Consider the following 24902-nt stretch of genomic DNA (forward strand, 5'->3'; position numbering starts at 1 on the left):
CCTGACCAAGGCCGCTGCTCTCACTGCTCTCCCTGGTCAGTGTCCTGCAGGCGGGAAATCACCGTCCTCAGAGGGTTAGCTTAGCTGGGAACCGAGGGCCATCTGACCTCGGTGGACTTAGTCTTAACAACCTATTTATGGCTGAGGAGCCAGGATGCCTCTTTTCCAGAAATCAGGGTCAACTGCTCTGGCCAAGTGGTGGCTTCCCACCCCCGTCAGGGTCCCGGAATATGCTGCAACCTTCTGAGGGGAACGCGAAGAGCCACTGTGATTTCCATTAGTCACATAATCACTTCCAGAGAAAAAGGGCAAGTCTTCATGATGGGCTTTCACTTAACCCATGATAAGGACAATTTAGACGCAAACGGAACAGTGGACGAGCCAGGCTGCGGGGGCTGGTGGGAGATTTGTGACCGGCTCTCCTTCTGCCCATTTCTGCCTTCCTCTGCCTCTGTTTCCCCATCTGTAAAATGCAGAGAATATTAGTTGTTGGCCGAATGTGAGGACCAAATGACTGCTTAAAAGAGAACACAGAATCTGTAAAGTTGGAGGAGCATAGATTTTTACTGTACTGAAGGGTGGCTTTTATATATACGAAAGACTGCCTGGAGTTATTTCTTTTTTTTAACACTCATTTTATCCAAATTCACAATGTGGGGTATTCCGTGGGCTTAACTTAAAACTGCGTTGTTCTACTTATATCTTTATCATGTAAAATACAGTAAAATTTAATAGTCACTGGTAAGGGGAACTTGATGACTGGTCCCATGTAGAAATTTGGTTATTTAAACCACTACTTTCTCAATTTAAAACTGCATTTATGAACTACTTTATACTTCAGAACACTTTGGTTTGCTCACAAGCCCTCCCAAATAACCAACTAAATATGGTGAATCTTAAGTTCTTTTAGATGTTCCCATATTGCTTACAATCTTCATAAAATTGCATTGCACTTTTAGGTCAAATCATGAGTCCACATCAATTACTCAAATATATATATTAAAGTGGGATTACAAGGTTGGTGCACTGGATACTCACATTTGCCACATTCTCTTAAAATTACAAGTTCTTAAAATGCCAAATAGATACTGGTCACCTAATTTAACCCCAAATATCAAAAGTATGAGTTTAATTTGCTTCCTATTCCTCTGCTTAAATAGAAACTTTTCCACGGTTAAAAGAAAGGGAGTCTATAAAGAAAACAATTATGTCATTATCCTGTTCCAAGGCACTGAGGTTACTTATTGACCAAAAAGACCCTGATTAGGACGGCAAAAACATACAACGAAATAAGGGTTTCCCAGACCTTCTGAATTGTGGGTTATTTTTGCAATAAAATGTTCAAAACTAAAAAGAAAGCTGAATTATAGGTCTGTTGCTGGGGATTTTCTAGATGGGATCTGAGAAGAGCTTTTAAGCTCTTTCAAGGCCCTTGCTGCTTAAAGATGGCTTCAAGAATTAGCCGGGGAATGAATTTCTAGATGGTGTCATGTTCCGGGGGCATCCTGTGGTTGTGTCTGGGCCTCGCCCGACCGCGGCGCAGATGGAAGGACAGTTAAGGAGGGGGGGGGGGGGGGGGGGACGGCATGTGGACGGTTAACGAAAAGGCGAGAGTTGAAATCACAGTCCCCGGGGGTGAGGGCGCTTCTCCAGTAGCGGTGGAGGTCATCAGCACTCTTGGTGCGAAAGGACAGACATCAGACTCAAAGGAGCTTAGGCCAAAGCGCAGTCATCTGGAAGAAAGCTGACGCGACTCAGAACGAAAGGCCAAACCACAGGGAGAGGTGGTGGCCTGTGTGGGGAACAGTGGGCACATGGCCCCAGTACAAGCCAGGACCTTGCCTGTCTCTTGCATCTTCTTTCCACCGGTCACCTTGTTAGCTCATGGCCGCCCGGCCTCCTCCGCGGGGCGGGGGCGTGACCAAGGGCAGATGCCGGTGGTGCTCGGGGCCTCTACCCTGCTCCCCCCGGCCGCCACCACGGAGGCTCTGAAGGAGCGGCTCCCGCTGGAACCACGCGCTCTGAGCTGGCAGGAGTGGCTCCCGAGGGAAGGAGCTGTGTTCGGGAAGCAGGTGCATCAACCCCAGTTCAGAAGAGCAGCTCATTCCCCTGGGCCTCCCCGAAGCAGAACCACGGACAGTTTTGGCAGAAGGGCCAGGAATCCAGAGAACTGGGTTCTGCGGCTGACTCGTGGGCTTCCCTTCTCAACTGTAAAGTGACTGAGACACCTCCTGGTCCTGACGTGACAGCTCGCTGACCTGGGGGCAGAAGGGTGGATTGGGGAGCGAGGGCGAGGTAAGAAGGGCCCTGGCGAGCCTGCTGCACACCCGGGCACGGATCACACAGCAAACTTCCTAAAGGAAATGGGGCTTGAGAAGGACGCTGGCCTCCTGACCGGGGGACATTTCTTGGCCACACGCGAGACAAGGCAGAGGGAGACAGGCAGGCTGGCAGCACGCACGGCAGCACCTCGCCCCCCCGGGACAGAGCCTGACCATTCATGCTGGTGTGCCCCCCATCCTTTGTTTGGTTGCCCCCTGAATCCAACTTTTGTGACGTATGATATACTACCCCAAAGCGGGGCAACTTTGTAACCCTGCTGACTGATGTTTTCCTTCAGGACATGAGCTCCTGAGCTGGCCTGGTACATAGCAGTCGTTCCTCAACATTCACTGGATGAAGGACGGATGTTTGGAAGGCTGTGCTCCTAAGAGCATTGAGCTAGGACATCCATCTTTGTAGCTTCAGCTCCGAGAGCCTGATTCACTGGAGATGAGCAACAATTACTGTTGAATGAATGAGTCAGTCGATCACGAAGTGACCTTTGCTGAATACGTGCTCGTATTTCTGTGTGGCTTGGACTCCAAATACATCTTGTCCCTCCTTGTGTCACTGGCCTCGCACAGTGCCTGGCATGTGAAAAAATGCTCAGTAAACGTGTTACAATGACAAAGAAGCAATACCTCCTAAGCTCTGTAATAAATTTAAAAAATAATCCTGGGAGCCACGCATTGTCAGATACCAAATTCTCTCTCAGTTAGGGAGGCTTCTGCCCACTAGCAACAGAAACTCGGGTCGGCTGTGATTTCCACAAGAAAGGGCTTCTTTTTCTGACATGAGAAGTCCAGAGGTAAGCAGTGCAGAGCTGGTGCAATGAATCGATGGTGTTCTGTTCCAGCCACGCAGCAAGTGGGCTTTTGTCCACAGTCCGACCGTGCTGCGTCTGCAGACATGAGGTGCACGGCATGCAAGCTTGAATAGGGACAGAAGTAGCACAATTACATCCTTCCTTTTGACCAGTAAAGCAAAAGCTTTCCCTCAAAGACCCCAGATATTTCCTTTTTAAAAAAGATTCTTATTTATTTATTTGAGAGAGAGAGAGCATAAGCAAGGGGAGGGGCAGAGGGAGAGGGAGACTCCCTGCTGAGCAGGGAGCCCGATGTGGGGCTCGATCCCAGGACCCCGAGATCATGACCTGAGCCCATGGCAGACATGTCACTGAGGCGCCCGACCCCAGATATTTCTACATTCATCTCATTAAACAGAATTGTAACTTGCGTGCTGGAAAGCAGAGGATGTGTGTGGAAAAAAGGGGAAAGGGATGCCTCTTCCCACGGAGCTCCTGTACGGAGAGGAGGGGATTCGAAGGCCTTTCAGTCCTGTTCAGAATGACCCGGGGATGGTTGGGAGAAGCATTCTCTGTGGGATATTTAAAGTTCTTTATATCCCAGTCCTTAAAACTTAGAGCAAATGTTCAAGACAAGCACCAATCTTGGACTAAGGATTTTAAACCGTGTTACCAAAATGACCTGTTTCAGATTCCCAAGATTAACCTGAAATTCAGTGTCACATCTCTCCACCTGACTGGGGATGCTCCATGGCCCCTCTCCAGCCGGCTGGATGGAGAACTGGAAACTGCAGAGGACTCGGAGCCGAAGGGGTCATCCACCGCTGGCTGAGTATGAGGAGCCAGGTATTAAATATCTGGAGTTTTGTGTGGATGAGGTGTTCATGCTTTGGAATTTTTCGTTTTAATATGGCTCTAGAAGTCAGGGGAAAAAAACCTGTCCTCTAAGCTCTGAATGTGGGTTTTTTGGGCCAATTACCCCTTCACCTGTTTACTAGCTTTATTGTTTACATATTTTAGAACCGTATTTGCACCCGGATTTTCAACATGATTTTCAGACATCTGATATACTATTTAATTTATCATAGTGCCTAATGGAATGGTAAGCATTTAAGAAATACTTCACCAATGGGTAACTGGTATAAAAATATATAATTTCCCTGAATATTTTTTCAACCTGTCAACAACCGAATCACAACTTGGCTTAAATACTGACTTCTATCAGATAAGCAGGGAGATGGCATCTTTTAACACTGATAAAAGCAAGTTAGAGCCCCATTCCCTCCTCACCTAATATTTCCAAATCGACTTGCTTCATAAAGAAGTTCAACATCTTGCTCCAGCCTCTTCCTCCCCTTTACGCCCTGGGAGGAGGAAATATTTCAACACAAATCGGCTCACTCGGGGCCACCGAAGAGTGCGGTGGGTCTGACGGCACCACCCAGGGGGTGAAGTCTCCAGTCTTTGGAAACTGCTTCTGGGCCTGCCCCAAAGGTCTGTCGTTAGCAGGAGGGGACCTGCTATTTGGAATGCGGGGTTGTGTGGGTGGCTGGGGGGACCCGTCGGAGAAAGGTTTATTTGTGTCAGAGAACATGCGTCTGTCTGATCGCTTGGAGGACAAGCGTGGCCTTCATTCCTGCATATAGTTGTTGTTATGAAGAGAATACAGTCTGTGAGATGGCCCCAAGCGTGGAAATTACACACCAGCCTTGCTGTTGAGGAGCGCGCACTCATGAGTTTTATCAGCCACCGTCCACTGTGAAGCCTACAGAGAGTGTGAGAAAATGGTCCGTTTTTATTTCAAGAAAAAGGAGGGCTTCTTTGGTGAGGAGGCCAGCCTCGTCCATGCCGTGCCATTCAGAATGCATGGGCCCCGAGACAAGGAACCTGTAAGACAAGGAGACGGACAGGAGCAAGCTCAGGCGAGGCGCGTAAGCACCGCAGGCGCCCCCCTCGCCCCTTGCACCCTCTCCCCGCACTTGCCCCCCACCCCGCATGTTCTCGCGGCCAGCTGAGGCACGACTGTGCCCTTGCTGCCGGGAAGCCTCCTCCACAAGGCGCGCTCAAGTACTTGAGGGTGGGGGGAGGCACTGACAACTGTTAGTGCTGCTGAGGCCAAGGAGCAGATGGAAGCGTGAAGAAGAGCTGGAGAAGAACACCCTCTTTGTCGATGGGAGGCTCACCTCAGCTGGAACACTTGGAACAGGCGGGCACAGAAGCGAGGTGACTCAGAGACCATGCGTCAGAGCGAAGAGGATGACTCACTGGACCAGGGGAGCTGTGTGGTGGCGGCAGGTGAGAAAAGTGTCCTCCTCCATCCTGTCCTGGCCTCCTGAAGACTTCCTACGGGGCCAAAGGTTTTATTTTTAGCAAAGGTAGTGCCTCTGCCAGAAAAAGGTCTTCCCTTTTGTTTTCTCTGAGAACGTCCAGACTCGTTGGACTGTGGCAGAAACCCTAACTGTGTCCGCAGCTTTGGATGCTTGGTGGACCCACACAGGAAGGGCATGGAAGAAGGGTAGCACGGAGATGCTGTGGCCCGGATGCAGGATGGTAAGGGCAACTCATTCCTCCGGACCGGGGGAGTCTTGGGCAGGATATGGGAGGCTGGGCTGTTTAACAGTCATGCTTGCACAAGGGTAGACATTAAGCATCATAACTCCCCCTGAGTTTCTAGAGTAATGCAGTAGCTCTGGATTTCATTTAAAAAAAAAAAAGTCACTCGAGGAGTTCTTTGGCCATCTCTGAGTCCTACAAACATACATCAGTTTTTGAGAGAAAACACTATCCAGACATTTAGAGTCACTTAACAAACACAGAAACTTCTGGAGATTCACTTAAGAATCCACTTACTCCACATGATGTGGGGAAGCGGGACAAAGCCACCCCGACCGTGGAAGACTCTTGGCTGCCCACCTAATCTCCATCCACTCTCTCTTCCTCAGAAAGGGAACTTCCAAGTTTGAACAGGACGCAAAGCCGTCTGAAAAGAGCTACGTCCCCAGCCTCATCCACAAAGTTCTGTCCAATGTGATATAAGCAGAAATACTGCATTGCAGTGTGAAGGACACCTGGCATGGGCCGTGTGAACCCTTCTTCTCCCCCCGTTCTCCTTCTTGAAGGTGGAAGGCAGACGTGATGGATGGAACTTAAGCAACCTTCACAGACCATGAAGTGGAAGGCACATGCTGAGGATGACTGAGGAGCCATCAGACAGGCAGCCTCCGGGTGCCCGATACCTTCACCTGGCCACCCCTGGATGCTTATCTTGGAACTTTTCTGTAAGCGACAAAAGCATTCTCTTATTGAAGCTACTGTGCTGGGTTGAATAGTGTCTCCCCCCGCCCAGCCCTCAAACGCGCAATTTATGTCCTTTCTGATACCTCAGAATGTGACCTTATTTGGAAACAGTGGCTTTGCAGGTGTAATGAGTCAAGATGAGGTCACACTGGAGTAGGGGGAGCCCTGCAGCCAGCATGACTGGTGTCCTTAGAAGAAGAGACATGGAGACAGACTGTCATGTGATGACAATCGGAATTAAGTCCCTAAGTCAGAAAGTGCCAAGGACTGCCAGCAGCTGCCAGAGCCAGGAAGAGGCAGGGAAGGATCCTCTCGTAGCACCTCCAGGGAGAGCACCACCCTACTGGCACCCGGATTTCAAAATTGTAGCTTCCAGAACCGTGAAAGCGGCAAATTCTGCCTGCAGCCTCCGGGTGTGGTAATTCGCTCTGGGCAGCCCCCAGAAACTGACAGAGCTACCGTTACATTTTGTTGCCTTTGTGATATGAGGCCTAACCGTACAGAATGCACTGCTTTTCCATTTGGCTCTGACATCATTATCCACTGAGGAACTGGAAATGTTGCTGGCAAATGGCTGATGATTTCCACTGATTTATAGATTAAGGCAGTTTTATTACCAACTTCACTCTGATTCTGCCCAGAACCTTCCTCTCAGCACTGCCCACTGAGACTCAGCCCTGTTCTGTGACCACTTTTCCTCACAATGTGATTTAAAAAAAAAAAAAAAATGCCAGATGAGGGCAGAGCAGGAAAACTGACTGATCGACAAGATTACTCAGAGCTCACTTCCTGATACGGGGGCTCCCCTTCATTCTTGTTCCATCCTCCCCCCGGGACCCTTCTCCCCTCTCCATGCACCCCTGACCCATCCATTCTGTGCAAGCCACCCCAGAAACAAACCTCAGAGTGCTGCCCGGGGAGTGTATTTCAGACCCAAGGAGGCCTTCTGCACTCCCAGATTTCCGACGTGTACCCGCGGCAGCTTGCAGCCTGAGCTGCCGTCGGACAGTTGCCACGTCAGGCTAACCAGGTAGGAGGTCCTTGCCCTTTGCTTCTCCTCCTGATGGAAAGGCCAGGGGTCAGGGCACACAGCCTCTGCCGTCAGCCTCATCCCCCAATGCCCCCCGTCGCAACAGCAATGAACTGGCGAGAATGGACGTGTTAAGTTTCTCCTTTTCCAACACTGTATGTGACTCCACTCATCCCTCAGTTTTCAATTACATTAATGCCTGGAGGATGTATCCTGTTAAAGCGAGAACGTAGAAGGTAGGAGAGTCTGAAAATTAGGGCCCAACGTGAAACACAGCCAAGAGAAGTGTCGAGATGGCAACGTGCAGCAGGCCTAGGAAGTGACCAGTCCAGATTGGGGAAGAGGACACCAGGGAAAATACAAAATCCATAGATTTTTTTTTTTTAAAGATTTTATTTATTTGAGAGAGAGAGAGAGAGAGAGCACGAGAAGGGGGGAGGGTCAGAGGGAGAAGCAAACTCCCCACTGAGCAGGGAGCCCGATGCAGGACTCATTCCCGGGACTCCAGGATCATGACCTGAGCCGAAGGCAGTAGCTTAACCAACTGAGCCACCCAGGTGCCCCAAAATCCACAGATTCACTGATATGCCTGACCTGGGGAAAAATACTAAATGGCAGATAAACATCAAAGGAGAAATTAGAAAAATCTTAAAATAGGTACATACACTAAACAATCTTTAAAAACTGGGCAATTATTATTAACTCTAGAAAACCTAAAGGTTATATAAAAAAATAACCATAATATACTACCTGGATCGTGCATGAGTCATATTTATGTCCTACTAGGTTTGTAGTGACTACTGCTTTAACACAGAATTTTGATGTAAACAGTTAACAAGAGTTGGAGGGAGAGATGAGACAGGAGCTGGGATAAGAGAGCTAAATCCTCCTCTCCCATAAGAGAAAATCACTAGAAACACATCTACAAATAAGAAATAGCTTATGAGCCAATGAGTTCGAAAGAGAAATAAATGCCATAAAAAGTCAGTTATGAGAGTTGAATGTGTTTTCTTTTAGGCAACAAGGCTGGTGAGGCAGAGGGCTGTTCTAATTTGCTACGAGCCTCTGAGCACTTAGTGGATTTTATAATTATGCGCATATGTTATTTTGAAAAATTAAAAAAAAACGAAGTAGGAATAACAGCCCTGAACTTACTTTTCAACCGGAATTTTGGTAAGAATTATGCAAAATTCAGGTCAGAATGACTCAATACAGCTGGCCTCTCATGAAGTACTCATATCTATACTCGCCTACGATGGTTCGTTGACTTGCCATCTGCTTACTTCCAAATGATTCAGCGTTGTCATGATTTTTTTCTTAGTTCTTGATTATAGCCTGAAGAACAGTACTGCAAGTAACTGCAAAGTATATCTTTGCTAGCTTAAGATTGTTTGCTAGGGTGCCTGGGTGGCTCAGTTGGTTAAGCGACTGCCTTCGGCTCAGGTCATGATCCTGGAGTCCCGGGATCGAGTCCCGCATCGGGCTCCCTGCTCGGCAGGGAGTCTGCTTCTCCCTCTGACCCTCCTCCCTCTTATGCTGTCTCTCATTCTGTCTCAAATAAATAAAAATAAAAAAAATCTTTAAAAAAAAGATTGTTTGCTAAATTATCAGACTCTGATTCTATTTGTTCCTTCTGCTTTTTTGAAGATAAATCAGTAATAAAATTCTCTTAGCAACTCCATTCTTGTGGACCTACTTCCTCCCCTCATGTCTGCTCTGGTTTTAGCAAGCCACGGACCCACCCACAGGCTCTGTCACAAACCCATCCACAGGCAACAATGCCTTGGCTTATGAGAAACTTGAAAACATCAGGTGTTCACTGCTTAGATGGGACACAGCAGGAAGAAGATAATACAAGAGACTTAATAAGAGGTATTTTTATATCATTTGATAGTGCAGAGGAGGGGAAAAAGGCGGTTGCTAAAGAGAAGGACCCAGCTATTTCATGTAAGATATTTCCCTAATCTTTCCCTTTCTCACACTTTTTAAAAAAGTTTTCGGTTACCTTTAAAAAGTAAAATCTATTTTGTGAATGTCTAGCCGATAACTGAAAGAGGAAACTTACTAAATCGCATTTCACGGAATAAGGTCTATGTCTTTTTATTTAGCAAATAATATCTATATTTTAATAACAGAGGAATATACTTCTAGAAGGAAACTGCTAACTTTCCCACATTGTTGGTATATGTGCATTTATATAAAGTGTTATTATTAAATTCATTGCTCTTCAAAAGACGTGAAAATCTTTATAAGGTACTGCTTCTAGAAATAAAACAACACACGCAGCTCCATAATTCAGGTACATCTAAACTCTTAAGGTTCTGGTCGAGGACTCAACCACTTCTGTATTTTATTGCCTTAGATGAAAGGTCAGCAATATGAGAGAAAAGACAGAAATACCAATTCAGGAACAAATTGACTAATAAAAGCTCCAGATGAGATGCAATGAAGGAAGATGTAATGATGGAAGGAGAAGAAGTTAGCAAATATCACATATTACATGAAAAATTTCCAGGATAGGAATTCAAAGGACATGAATTTCTAGACGGAACATGTCCCAAATGCCTAACAAATGAAGAGATATAAACCAAGACACATAATCACAAAACCTTCCAAAGAGAAGAGAAACAGATTATAAAGGATGATATTCATTTTCTCAACAGCACTAAAGAAAAAGGACAATGTAGCAATACCTTAACATTTTTGAGGGAAAATGGGTTTTAAACAAGAGTTCTGATTTAGCCAAATTATCAAGTACAATGACAAAATCAAGATACTTTCAGATGCAAAGCCTCAAAAACTGTATCTCCCAAGTCTCTTTTCTCAGGAAACTACTAGAGGATAAGCCCCACAAAAAATAGGGAGGAAATCCAGAAAATGAAGACAGAGAATCCAGCATAGATATCCAACGTGGGGGAGTCAAAGAGAATTTTAACAATCCGGTGACTTCCTGGGAAATGACAGAGTTAGCCTTTCTACACCCCCTACTCGTCCTTTCAAGTTAGTCATAGAGCAGCATTTAAAAAATTGACCAGGGAGGGGGGAAAAGATGGCAGAGGAATAGGGGACCCTATTCCAACCATCCCGGGAACTGAGCTGGATGTCTACCAGACCACTTCAAGCACCCACGAAATCAGGCTGAGATGTAGGAAGATAGACCCAGATCTCTACAAATAGAATATCACAGGCAGTTGGTTTCGAGGTGCAAAGTGGGGAGCCGTGATTCCACGGGCAGATATCGGAGGATAAACGGCAGCGGGAGGGTGCCTGGCCGTGGGGATCCTACACCGCTGGTGAGCAATAGCCTCCCGCGCTAGGGACGGGGCACAGACTCGCAGACCAGTAGCGGTGGTGAAATGACTTTAGGGCAGCCCCCGGAGCGGAAACCCGGAGCGGCGGGGTCACGCATGAGAACTGTGGGCAGTTGGCGGTTTTAGAGGCACAAAGGGCAAAGACGTGCCCCAACCTAGAGGCAGGACTGGGGGTGCTGTGGAGGGGTGCAAAACCCAGGACGCTGCAGTTTATAGCAGCACAGACAGAAACAGAGACCATGTGGCCTGGAGAGCTCACTGAAGAACAGACTGCAGTCTTTCTGCTCTGAGGCAGAGTGTTGGAAACGGTCTCTTCTGCTCTGACTCTCGGAAGAGATGCGGAAAACTGCCAGGGAACAAAAGCCCCCCAAAAATATTTTCCACTGAGCCTATGCCCAAACATGGTTGCCTGAGTAACAGCGCAGCAGGCCCCTCACCCAAAAGACAGGCTGGGAAAACAAGAGGCCAGCAACCCTAAGGTCCGTAGAAAACAGGTGCCTCTTGCTTGGGTTGTGGTCAATAATTTGGACTCTATACATTCCCTCAACCACCCCTCAACAGGGAGGAGGAACCCCCAAAATAGGAAAGACTCCGAGATTATGACTTATGCCACAGATTTACAATGGATGCAGATATAACCAAGATCTCGGAAATGGAATTCAGGCTAGCAACTGTGAAGACAATAGCTAGAATGGAGAAATCAATTAATGGCAACATAGAGTCTCTAAGGACAGAAATGAAAGCTGAATTGGCAGAACTTAAAAATGTTACCAATGAGAGCCAATCTAATCTAGATAATCTAACAGCTAGGGTAAGTGAGGCAGAACAACGAATTAGTGACCTGGAAGACAATTTAATAGATAAAAAGGGAAAAGAGGAGGCCAGGGAAAAACAACTCAGAATCCATGAAAATAGAATCAGAGAAATAAGTGACACCATGAAATGTTCCAATGTCAGAATTATTGGAATCCCTGAGGGGGTGGAGAGAGAGAGAGGACTAGAAGATGTATTTGAGCAAATCGTAGCTGAGAACTTCCCTAATCTGAGGAATGAAACAAACATTTGTGTCCTAGAGGCAGAAAGGACCCCTCCCAAGATCAAGGAAAACAGGCCAACACCCCAGCATGTAACAGTAAAACCTGCAAATCTTAGAACCAAGGAAACCATCTTAAGGGCAGTTAGGGGGAAGAGAACATCAGAATAACGTCAGACCTATCCAGAGAGACCTGGCCAGCCAGAAAGGCCTGGCAAGACATATTCAGGGTACTAAACGAGAAGAACATGTAGCCAAGAATACTTTATCCAGCAAGGCTGTCATTTAGAATGGATGGAGAGATGCAGAGCTTCCAAGACCAGCAGAAACTGAAAGAATATGTGACCACTAAGTCGGTCCTGCAAGAAATATTAAGGGGGGGGGTTCTATAAAAGGAGAAAGACCCCAAGAGTGATCTACAACAGAAATTTACAGGGACAATCTATAAAAACAAGGTCTTCACAGGCAACATGATGACAATTAATTCATATCTTTCAATAATCACTCTCAACGTGAACGGCCTAAATGCTCCCATAAAATGGCACAGGGTTGCAATGGCACACTGGATAAAAAGACAGGACCCATCCATATGCTGTCTACAAGAGACTCATTTTGAACCTAAAGATACATCCAGACTGAAAGTGAAGGGATGGAGATCCATCTTCCATGCCAGTGGACCTCAAAAGAAAGCTGGGGTAGCAATTCTTATATCAGACAAATTAGATTTTAAACAAAAGACTGTACTTAGAGACACAGAAGGACACTATATCATTCTTAAAGGGTCTATCCAACAAGAAGATCTAACAATTGTAAATATCTATGCCCCCAATATGGGAGCAGCCATCTACATAAGCCAACTGTTAACCAAAATAAAGAGTCATATTGATAACAATACATTAATTGTAGGAGACCTCAATACTCCACTCTCAGCAATAGACAGATCACCTAAGCAGAAAATCAACAAAGAAACAAGAGCTTTGAATGACACAATGGACCAGATAGACCTCATAGATATATACAGAACATTCCACCCTAAAACAACAGAATACTCATTCTTCTCGAGTGCACATGGAACTTTCTCCAGAATAGACCACATCCTGGGTCACAAATCAGGTCTCAACCAACACCAAAAGACTGAGATTATTCCCTGCATATTCTCAGACCATAATGCTTTATTTTATTTTTTTAAAGATTTTATTTATTTATTTGACAGAGAGAGAGACAGGGAGAGAGGGAACACAAGCAGGGGGAGTGGGAGAGCGAGAAGCAGGCTTCCTGCCGAGCAGGGAGCCGGATGCGGGGCTCAATCCCAGGACCCTGGGATCATGACCTGAGCTGAAGGCAGACACTTAATGACTGAGCCACCCAGGTGCCCTGACCATAATGCTTTAAAACTGGAATTCAATCATAAGAAAAAATTTGGAAGAAATTCCAACACTTGGAAGCTGAAGACCACTCCGCTCAAGAATGTTTGGGTCAACCAGGAAATCAAAGAACTTAAACAATTCATGGAAACCAATGAGAACGAAAACACATTGATCCAAAACCTCTGGGATACTGCAAAGGTGGTCCTAAGGGGGAAATACATAGCCATCCAAGCCTCACTCAAAAAAATAGAAAAATCCCGAATTCACAAACTAACTCTACACCTTAAGGAATTAGAGAAAAAGCAACAACTGATGCCTAAGCCACGCATTAGAAGAGAAATATTTAAGATTAGAGCAGAGATCAATGAATTAGAAACCAGAAACACAGTAGATTAGATCAACGGAACTAGAAGCTGTTTCTTTGAAAGAATTAATAAAATCATTAAACCACTGGCCAGACTTATCCAAAAGAAAAATGACCCAAATTAATAAAATTATGAATGAAAGGGGAGAGATCACGACTAACACCAAGGAAATAAAAACAACTATTAGAAATTATTATCAACAACTATATGCCAAAAAGCTGAGCAACCTGGATGAAATGGAGGCCTTCCTGGAAACCTATAAACTCCCAAGACTGAAACAGGAAGAAATTGACAACCTCAATAGGCCAATAACCAGTAACGAGATTGAAGCAGTGATCAAAAACCTCCCAAAAAACAAGAGTCCAGGGCCTGATGGATTCCCTGGGGAATTCTACAAAACATTCAGAGAAGAAATAATTCCTATTCTACTGAAGCTGTTTCAAAAAATAGAAACAGAAGGAAAACTTCCAAACTCATTCTGTGAGGCCAGCATTACCTTAATCCCCAAACCAAGCAAAGACCCCATCAAAAAGGAGAATTTCAGACCGCAATCCCGGATGAATATGAATTCCAAAATCCTCAACAAAATCCTAGCTAATAGAATCCAACAATACATTAAAAGGATCATCCACCACGACCAAGTAGGATTTATCCCCGGGATGCAAGGGTGGTTCAACATTCGCAAATCAATCTATGTGATAGAACACATTAATAAGAGGAGGGAGAAGAACCATATGGTCCTCTCAAATGATGTAGAAAAAGCATTTGACAAAATACAGCATCCTTTCCTGATTAAAACTCTTCAAAGTATAGGGATAGAGGGAACAACATTCCTCAAGTTCATAAAATCCATCTATGAAAAACCCACAGCGAATATCCTCCTCAAAGCTGAGAGCCTTTCCCTTACGATCAGGAACACGTCAAGGATGCCTACTCTCACCACTATTGTTCAACATAGTACTAAAAGTCCTAGCAACAGCAATCAGACAACAAAAAGAAACGGTATTCAAACTGGCAAAGAAGTCAAACTCTCTCTTTTCGCAGATGACATGATACTTTACGTGGAAAACCCAAAAGACTCCACCCCCAAATTAGTAGAACTCATACAGCAATTCAGTAATGTGGCAAGATACAAAATCAATGCACAGAAATCAGTTGCTTTCTTATACACTAACAATGCAACTGTAGAAAGAGAAATTAGAGAAAGGGTTCCATTTACAATAGCATCAAAAACCATAAGATACCTTGGAATAAACCTAACCAAAGAGGTAAAGGAACACTCAGGAAAAAACTGAAGAAGACACAAAAACATGGAAAAACATTGCATGCTCATGGATTGGAAGAATAAACGTTGTTAAAATGTCTATGCTACCCAGAGCAATCTATACCTTCAATGCCATCCCGAACAAAATTCCAATGACATTTTTCAAAGTGCTGGAACAAACAATCCTAAAATTTGTATGGAATCAGAAAAGAGCCCGAATCGCCAAGGAAATGTTGAAAAAGAAAAACAAAGCTGGGGGCATCACGTTGCCCGATTTCAAGCTATATTACAAAACTGTGATCACCAAGACAGCATGGTACTGGCACAAAAACAGACATACAGACCAATGGAACAGAATAGAGAACCCAGATATGGACCCTCAACTCTATGGTCAAATAATCTTCAACAAAGCAGGAAAAAACATTCAATGGAAAAAAGACAGTCTCTTCAATAAATGGTGCTGGGAAAACTGGACAGCCACATGCAGAAGAATGAAACTCAACCATTCTCTAACACCCTACACAAAGATTAACTCAAAATGGATGAAAGACCTCAATGTGAGACAGGAATCCATCAAAATCCTAGAGCAGAACACAGGCAGTGACATCGGCCACAGCAACTTCTTTCAAGATACATCTCCAAAAGCCAGTGAAACAAAAGCAAAAATGAACTTTTGGGACTTCATCAAGATAAAAAGCTTCTGCACAGCAAAGGAAACAGCCAACAAAACAAAGAGGCAAGATATTTGCAAATAACACTACAGATAAAGGGCTGGTATCCAAGATCTATAAAGAACTTCTCAAACTCAACACCCAAAAAAACAAATAATCAAGTCAAAAAATGGGCAGAAGACATGAACAGACACTCCTCTAAAGAAGACATATAAATGGCTAACAGACACATGAAAAAATGTTCATCATCATTAGCCATCAGGGAAATTCAAATCAAAACCGCATTGAGATGCCACCTTACACCAGTTAGAATGGCAAAAATTGACAAGGCAAGAAACAACAAATGTTGGAGAGGTTGTGGAGAAAGGGTAACCCTCTTACACTGTTGGTGGGAATGCAAGTTGGTACAGCCACTTTGGTAAACAGTGTGGAGGTGCCTCAGAAAATTAAAAATAGAGCTACCCTATGACCCAGCAATTGCACTACTGGGTATTTACCCCAAAGACACAGATGTAGTGAAAAGAAGGGCCATATGCACCCCAATATTCACAGCAGCAATGTCCGCAATAGCCAAACTGTGGAAAGAGCCGAGATGCCCTTCAACAGATGAATGGATAAAGATGTGGTCCATATATACAATGGAATATTACTCAGCCATCAGAAAGGATGAATACCCAACTTTTACATCAACATGGATGGGACTGGAGGAGATTATGCTGAGTGAAATAAGTCAGGCATCGAAAGTCATTTATCATATGGTTTCACTCATTTGTGGAACATAAGGAATAGCATGGAGGACATTAGGAGAAGGAAGGGAAAAATGAAGGGGGGAAAATTGGAGGGAGAGATGAACTGTGAGAGACTGTGGACTCTGAGAAACAAACTGAGGGTTTTAGAGGGGAGGGGGGTGGGGAATGGGTTAGCCCAGTGATGGGTATTAAGGCGGGCATGTACTGCATGGAGCACTGGGTGTTATACGAAAACAATGTCTGGATTACTACATCAAAATCTAATGATGTATTGTATGGTGACTAATATAACAAAAATTTTTAAAAAATGACCAGAAATGAGTATTTGTATTGTTGCCACATTTTGTATATTACTCTCAGCTAAGCCATGGTTCATTTTCATTATTGTCCAACTTTTCCTGGAATTACTTAAGTCAAGTTTTTCCTGGAAGCGAGTCAGAGTATTCCATCTCCCCCTCGAGACGTCCTTCCGAGAGCCCTCATCTTCCTGCCCCCACAGGGACCGAGTTCTCCAGGCCTTCTGCACAGCTACTGGGTCAAGCCTTCTTTCCCCGTCATCTCGGGGATTGCTTTTCCCTCTCTGTGCTGGGTCCATGTCATCTTTTTCTGGATTTACTCCTTAAGTTGTAGTGGGTTGGAAAGTGAATGGAAATTAAGAAGGTGGAGACTGAGTTCAGACTATTCTTAGACATGTGCTTAGGAAGAGAAAGGCGAAGAATGGGAGCAGTGGAGGGGGGTTGGTGGAAAGTAGCCTCATGAGGATGTATTTAGGAATAAGGAGGCAGAGACCAGAAGCAACCCAACTCACAGTTAAAAGTAGTACCTCAGGAGAGGTATAGAGCAGAGGGCTGTTGTTTTCTATCGTAAGGCTTGTGGTGCCAATAAGCCCTGCATGAGTAGTAATTCACCAGGTACAGGATAATTGTTGGAAGAAGACAGGGAAAGGGTCAATTCTCCAGGCAAAACAACTTGCCAATGTTTCTACCTGCTGGAATATGAGGTGAAGGTGTGGTGGGAGAAGTAAGCACAGTTTCCATCAGGGAGAACGCCCCAGCTTACTGGCTTCCAGAGCCGAGGCTTGCCTAGACCAAAGATTCTTTTCTTTGGGTGTAACCAGAACAGCTAAGGCATGACTTTGGCAGATTAGAAGAGTGCAAGATCAGAAAAGGGAGACTGGTTGGAGACAGACCACCATCCATTCCAGGCAAGAGAATGAGGCTCTGAAATCAAGGCACTCCCCTGGGTTAATATGAAAGACAGAAAATAAATAAAATCAACAGGTCTCAATTACATACGAGGTTGGGATAGAAGGGAAAAGGAGGAATCTAAGATGATGCCTAGGCTCCTGACTTAGGCGATGTTTTTCCCAAATTAGAGAGCTTAGCAGGAGGTTTGAAAGGGGAAAAGCAAGTGAAGTTTGAACACGTTTCAGATGGGAGGGGGACATCTAATAGGCAGTTGGATACAGATCAGAAGTTTTGTAATGACTGGCTGAGATAAAGATGTGTGTTAAGTCACTGCAGAAACTAAAGGCCAGGAGAGCAGATAAAATCACCCAGGGAGAGGGTGAGCGATAAAGGCAAACACTAACAGGAAGAGTTGTCACAGGCCTCAAGAAGGGAGTGGTTAAGTGTCAAACGCCATAAAAGGTCAATGAGGAGAACTGCATAGACCCCCTTTAGAAGTGGCTCAAGGTGATCTTTAACAGAGCAATCGAGAAGGTCTGGTGGCAGCAGAGGTCTGATTTGTAGTCAATTACAAGCCCCATTCCTTAAGTGTGGGCTGAACTGAGAGGGGGTGGGGAATCAAAAGTCAGCAAGTGGCCATGGAGGGCACGTGATTCTTTGAGAAGCCTGGCTGTGAAAGAAGAGGCTGGGCACTGGGGAGTAGGAGAGTGAGCTAAAAATGCAAGAGTTTAACTTCTTTCCCCTACAGAAGGGAGAGATTTGAGAATGTTTATATGCTTCAAAAAAGTAGCCAGTCTGGGGTGAACTTGGAAAGATGGGAGAGTCTTACCATATAGTCTTAGCACGCAACCCAGCAATCACACACCTAGAGATTTACCCAAACAATGTCCACACTTGTGTCCACAAAGAACCTTCACACAAACATTGATAGCATCTGATTCGTGATTGCCAAAACCTGGAAATGACCAAGATGTCCCGCAATAAGGGAAGGAATAAACATCCAGACAATGACATCTTAGTCACTGATGAAAGCCAAGCTATCAAGCCACAAAAAGATATGAATGAATGGATGAATCTCAAATGCACAATGTTAAGGGAAAAAAGCCAGTATGAAAAGGTTACATACATACATACATACTGTATGATTCCAATTAGAGGACATTCTGGAAAAGGCTAAACTATAGAGACAATAAAGAGAGTAGTTGCCAGGCATGGGAGAGGGGAGAGATTTGAATAGGTGCAGCACAGGGATGTATTTTAGGACAGTGAAACCATTCTGTGTGATACGGTAATGGTGAACCCCAAACATTAAGCCGCTGTCAAGACCTGTAAGACTTCAGAGTACGAAGAGTAAACCTTAATGTATATATAAAAATTTAAAAACTCATTTAGGAGATTGGAGGATCCCTGGGTGAAATGCAGAATGTGACAGATAAATCCAAATGTGTTACAAACATAAAAAATCACCTTACTAAAGGTCAGGGTGGGGAATAAAGTGTTGACCTAAGTAACTGGAAATGAGTGAAGTCTGTAAGACTACACATGTTGAACTGTACATAAGCACTGTACTCTAGTTGATAAAATTGTTTCCCAGAGGATATGGATTAAACATTCTGGAAGTGCTATAAATATATACTGGCACTGAAGCAATCAAGTAAATGGAAGGCAGAAGGTGGGAGTCCAGGGGGCAAGGGATCAGAGTTGGAGACATAGTATGGATTCATATTTACTTTAATATACACACAGATGGTCACATATACACAGGTTATTCTACACACATATATTTCCTCGCGCTATCAGCTGAGAGGGCCTGGAAGCAATGACACCCCAACAGCAATGAGCACACCCAATGCCCAGATCTTGGTTCCTAATACCACTCCCCAGGAAAAGGAACCATCGCTCGTTGGAGAAATGGCTGATTCTAGGACTCAGGCAGGAAATCAGCAAGCTGAACCTGGAGCATCTTGTAGTGCCAGGAAGTGCTATAAGCAAACAAACACCCCACAATGATGGGGATGTCGAAGGCCAAGGGCATACAGGTACCAACTGAAAAAGCTTCCAACAGCCAAAGCTGGAACAATTTGAGTCAAAAAACGAATACTGGTTTATAACCCAAAGTATAAGATACATATCAGTAAGTTCATACTGACATAAGACTGAATAAATAAGCAAATGGGGGAAAAATAGACAAATCTTCCATGCAGAATTCCAAATATTTATGTAGCTACTCCACCCCAAGGAGGTGGAACCCACCTCCCATTCCTGAAGTGTGGGCTGTGCATAACAACTTCCTCCAGAGTACAGAACAGAAAGGGAGAGAAAAGAGTAACTTCAGAGTGGGGAAACCTGACACACTAATTCATTCCGGTGATCGAGGTAAACATCAATAGTGACAGGTCATGTTCATAGTACGTACCCTTGATAGGCAATAAAAATGGCGTTACACTTTTGTGGTCTTTTCCCCCCCACCCACTCCCCAAATTAACTAAGTCTAACCATGAGAAAAACATCAGATAAATCCCAACTGATGACTGTTTTACAAAATACTTGACTGGTAGTCAACTGTCACAGTCATCAAAAACAAGGAAAGTCTAAGAAACTGTCACAACCAACAGGAGCCTAAGAAGATAGGCTAGCTAAATGGAAAGTAGTATCCTGAATGGATCCTAAAGCAGAGAAAGGATTTTAGGTAAAAACTAAAGAAATCTGAATAAATTACGTATTAATAATTTATAATAATATATATCCTATAAAGAATATAATAACCTGTCAGTATTGCTCATTGTGATAAATGTACCACCCTCATGTAAGATATTAGTGTATAAGGGGTTGTACAAGGGAACTCTGTACTACTGTCACGTAATTCTGTACATCTGAAATAAAAAGTTTAAGAAAACTGGAAGAGGAAGAACTAATCGAGCTGAGGATCAGATCATTACTAGCTCAAGGTCAGAAGGCCGCAAGGCACCATCACTTCTCTGTCCTTCCCCTACAGTTCTGTCTGGGAAGCTGTCCTCTTGTCTTTCTTTCCAGAGGGCAATCGTGACTCTTCCTTCAAGACCCACAGCACAAGTCACCTCTTCTTTAACTGCAGTCTCAGACTTTGCCACTCCTAACAGATCTGCTCAGTTCACTGCCAATTTATTGTTTACCAGATACGTGCCAGATGCTGGGACCAGAGAGGACGTCATTAACCTCAAAAGAACTCAAGTCGAGTGACGTATCTTATCTCAGCACCATTCACCTTGCACTGTTTTTGCTTGTGTGTGTGTGCGCATGTGTGTGTGTGAAATAAACTCTGAACTCTCTGGAAGGATTACTACCATATTCATTTCTTCATTCCCAGTGCTAAAAACAATACCTGTACCCAGCAATCGACAAAGAAAGGCTTTTTGCAACAAAATGAAGCACTAAACTCTTTCGGTTTAGATAGGGACTGCTTCTAGGAAAAGCAAACTGAGAAGAATCTGCAAGGTTTTATACTAATAGGTGATTTTTAATTATCTGCAAAAAAAATTTCCCCCGTTTTTAAAAATATCACACACATTTTGGGAACAGATTGTATCAGCAAGAAGTGAATGCACCTTCAAGCAAAAGAGAAACAACTGTACAGAAAAGCTGAAAAGCGACACCTCACAGACATGACCAAGCTTTTCCTCCCACCCTCCTTGGCACGTTGGCTGCTCACCTGGACTAAATGGCTGCCATGGCTCCACTGCGAAAGTAAAAAGCATTTCTAAAACTACCGAAACGCACACTCCATTCCCACTTAGAGCTCACGGGCCAAAACGATCACATGGCTGCTCCTGGCTCCAGGTTAAGAATTTCATTTTTCCAGCTTTTAAAAAAGAGGCCTAAGATAGAAGTTTGGGAATAGGTACTGGGATATGCAGTGTTGCCAGTCGACCTCTTTGGCTCCCCCCCCAAATATTCATTGTTCTTCCCATATGTACACTTTAAGAGCATTCACCCATGACCTAGAGACGACACCAAGTCTCTTCCAGTTACTGATTCCAGCCTAAATCTCGGGAGTGAAAGGCAGTTTTTTTCCATCAGAGCCAAATGTGGCCGGACTTGGTACACACCTCCAGCTACACAGCCAGGTGACCTGCCCTGAACACAGGACCTAACACACAAAGGCAGACAGGACGTGGATAGCGGCCCGTTTCAGGCCCAAGCAAACGTGACAACGAGCTCACCTACAGGCTCTCTCACCTGAGCACTGTCTTACAGCAGCAGGTCTCCGGGCATCTGTCTGTCCAGTCCCCTCTCCCTTGCCTAGTAATTAAGGCTGTTGTCTTGAGCAATTCAAAACCATCCTTTCAGATGGGAAAGCAGCACCTGTAGTCCCATTTTCGCAGGACTACAATCTGCAATGTGAACTCTGGCTAAGGCTGCTGCTGGGGCCCTCGGCGGAGCTTCAGCGACGGGAGGTTTCCCTGCACCAGCCGGACTCCAACTCAGAACTCTCGGGCAACTGAGATGCAGGCGGCGAGCACAGGAGTCTTCCCTTATCGAGGCCAGCTTTATCGATCTTTTGCAGGACTTTGCAGCTTGCACTGACTCAACACTTCTGAGATACTGCTTTCCATGTATGATTGACTTGATCTTCCTAACAATCCTAAGTAGGTGTGATTATCATTTCCGTTTCCGGCCAAGGCACCTGGTCACACAGCAAGCAAGCAGAACCAGGGTTTGAACCCACGCAGCCTGGCACCAACATCACAGCCGCCTAAGAAGTGACCAACACATGCTAATGCTCTGTGGTTTCCCTCTTATTTCCCTTCACACCAGTCTGGTCTGTTACGCTAAAGCACAGTAACAGTCTGGCAAAATATTTTACCACCAAATAACTAGGTTCACCAATTTCGCCAACTAACCTAGCACAGGGAATCCTCCCTAATCCTGTCCTATCTCCTCCTTCTTTTAAGATCTGTCATTTGCAATTCCAGCTATCAACTTGTTTATCAGTCAGTTGTTCTTACCTGCAACTGAGAGAACACGCTCTGGCTTAAGGAAAGGAATTTACAAAGCAAAAACAAAAACCAAAAACAAACCAAAAAAACAAAAAACTAGATAGGAAACAAGAATCTCCAGACTGGCCCCAGTCATGCTTGGAGGTTTAAACAGACCAAGAACACTGCCAAACCACGCCTCGAAACTGCTCCAGAGCCTGCCCTGCCACTCCAACACGACAAGGTCTCTGGCACTGCTGCCCCAAAGGCCATGACACTGGGCCTGCCCCACCAGGGTGAGGACGGCTTCTTCAGAGACTGCCACATGCAATGGGAAAAACAAGGGCCAGGACACTGCCCCAGCTGTAAGACAGGCTGGGAAAGCAAGTTTCTGGTCTTGACCTTAGGGAAGGAGGTGGATGCAGGCAACTCCCTGAACACAGGAAGGGCTCGCTGATCACAGGTGGACCAGGAGTGACAAATGTCTAGGAGGCTGAACCTAATTATTATAACATAGCTTCACTGATTTTTTAGTTTATATGGAAATTTTGACCTTGCAGTTAATACCGGAAATTAACTTCAAAGTCCTTAAGCACTATCTTGCAGAAAACTTAGAAGTATCAGAAATTCACTGCCAATAACATTAAATGACTAATGCAGTCATGGAAAATTTCAAAATTAATAATCAGAGAGGTTGGGGAGAGAGATACGAAGTTGTGCCCATGCTAACAAGAATCGTAGGCACCTGCATTTCTCTGAGTGGATCATGAAAACACTGAAAAAAGCCACCTGGGGGCGCCTGGGTGGCTCAGTCGTTGGGCGTCTGCCTTCGGCTCAGGTCATGGTCCCAGGGTCCTGGGATCGAGTCCCGCATCGGGCTCCCTGCTCTGCGGGGAGCCTGCTTCTCCCTCTCCCACTTCCCCTGCTTGTGTTCCCTCTCTCACTGTGTCTCTCTCTGTCAAATGAATAAAATCTTTAAAAAAAAAAAAGCCACCTGAATGCAAATAAACAATGATGTTACTATAAAGCACAACAATTATACAGGCATTAGAGGAGTTTTGGAACTTACGCTTTTAAGAACATTAAGCTGTCGTCATAAATACAGATGTTCTCAACAGTTTTTCAACTTCACGATGGTGTGAAGCGATACACATTCAGTAGGAACCGTACTTGGATGTGGATCTTTTCCCAGGCTAGCGACACGCAGTCGGATCCGCTCTCGTGATGCTGGGTAGTGAGCTGCATCCAGGCAGCTGGCCAATCCCACTGTTCTGTTCTTCACTCACAGGGTCGTCCTCAGTACGTGACACAGACACTCAACACCTGATTATCCAACAGGCTTCCTGCGAGAGGACTTGGCCCACCTGGAGGCTGATGGGAGTGTTGTGGGCATGTTTAAGGTGGGCCAGGCTAGGCTAGGCTGTTCGGCAGGTTAGGTGTATTAAATGGATTTTCAACTTACGGTGGGTTTATGGGCATGTAACCCCATCATAAGTCGAGGGAGGTCTGTACTTAGCATAAGCACGTTTAGGTACTTGTAAGCCCAAGGTGTCATCCACATTCAGTATTTGGTCCAGGTGGTCAGGTCCATAGGAAGACCTGCTCAAGTCTCAGGGCTGCTGTGGATTTTTATTCCTGCAAAATACTCAAGTATGTAATTCTTTTACCTTATATTCTTTAACCCAAACTTATTTTAGAGAATATGTGCACCTTTATCACAAAAACCGAGTCTTAATTCAGCTTTACTCAGTAAAATAATACCACAAAAGAGAAAATGTTATTCTTTTATTTATGTTAAATAAAAACATGAGAAAATCCTTTTTTAAAAAGGGTCAGAATATTCCTTGTCTCCAAACCATGGATGCAAAGAACTGTTGAGTGCTTTCTTCCCCCACAGGGTCATAACACACTTCCATGTGGTAATCACCTAGAGACAACATAGACGTGTGTGCTCTCCAGCTGCCACTCCGGGAAAGTCACACGCAGTATGTGGGCAAGCAAGGAACAGAACACAGGCACAGTATATTCTGGAAACACTTCCTGTGCTGGCAATGAACCTCAGTACCAAGTATTGTCACCTGGCTTTGTTTTTTTTTTTTTTGTGGTCCTGCTACATTTTTAAGCCACACATACCACCACACTTCAACGGTACAATTTTTCACAATTCCAGAATTCTATCAACTGGCAGTACAGGTTAAGTAGCTTATGTGGAAACATTTATAAATTTAAAAATTACATACGAGAACTAACACTATTGCGAATTTTGCCAGTAGAAACATGACCCCCAAGGAGCCACAGTTTCCAAAATATAACTGGACACACGTTTACAATGTACCTGTGAATTCTAGAATCAACATGTCATTTCTATTTCAGAGACTATAGGTGAGTCTCTGAAAACAAGTGCTAGATCCATGGTTTTTATACCCATCTACCCCTACACCCACCACATACCCCACAGTCTAACTTCACCAAAGATGATTTATCCAAACAGTCATGGTAGGTTGGCAATTCTTCAACCTTAGCTCATGTCACAAAGAGTTTTCTAT

General features: G+C 44.7%; 1 long non-coding RNA gene across 1 annotated transcript; it reads right to left on the bottom strand.

The window, feature by feature from the left end:
• Window positions 1–4960: 4960 nt before the first annotated feature.
• Window positions 4961–21861, bottom strand: LOC110586554. The gene is made up of 3 exons (XR_002480703.1): window positions 21617–21861; window positions 5311–5470; window positions 4961–5014 (listed from the first exon to the last, which is right to left on the bottom strand). It is a non-coding gene; the product is annotated as an uncharacterized LOC110586554 (long non-coding RNA).
• Between the last annotated feature and the right edge of the window lie 3041 nt (window positions 21862–24902).

This window comes from Neomonachus schauinslandi, chromosome 5, assembly GCF_002201575.2.
Source record: "Neomonachus schauinslandi chromosome 5, ASM220157v2, whole genome shotgun sequence".
Lineage (NCBI taxonomy): Eukaryota > Metazoa > Chordata > Mammalia > Carnivora > Phocidae > Neomonachus > Neomonachus schauinslandi.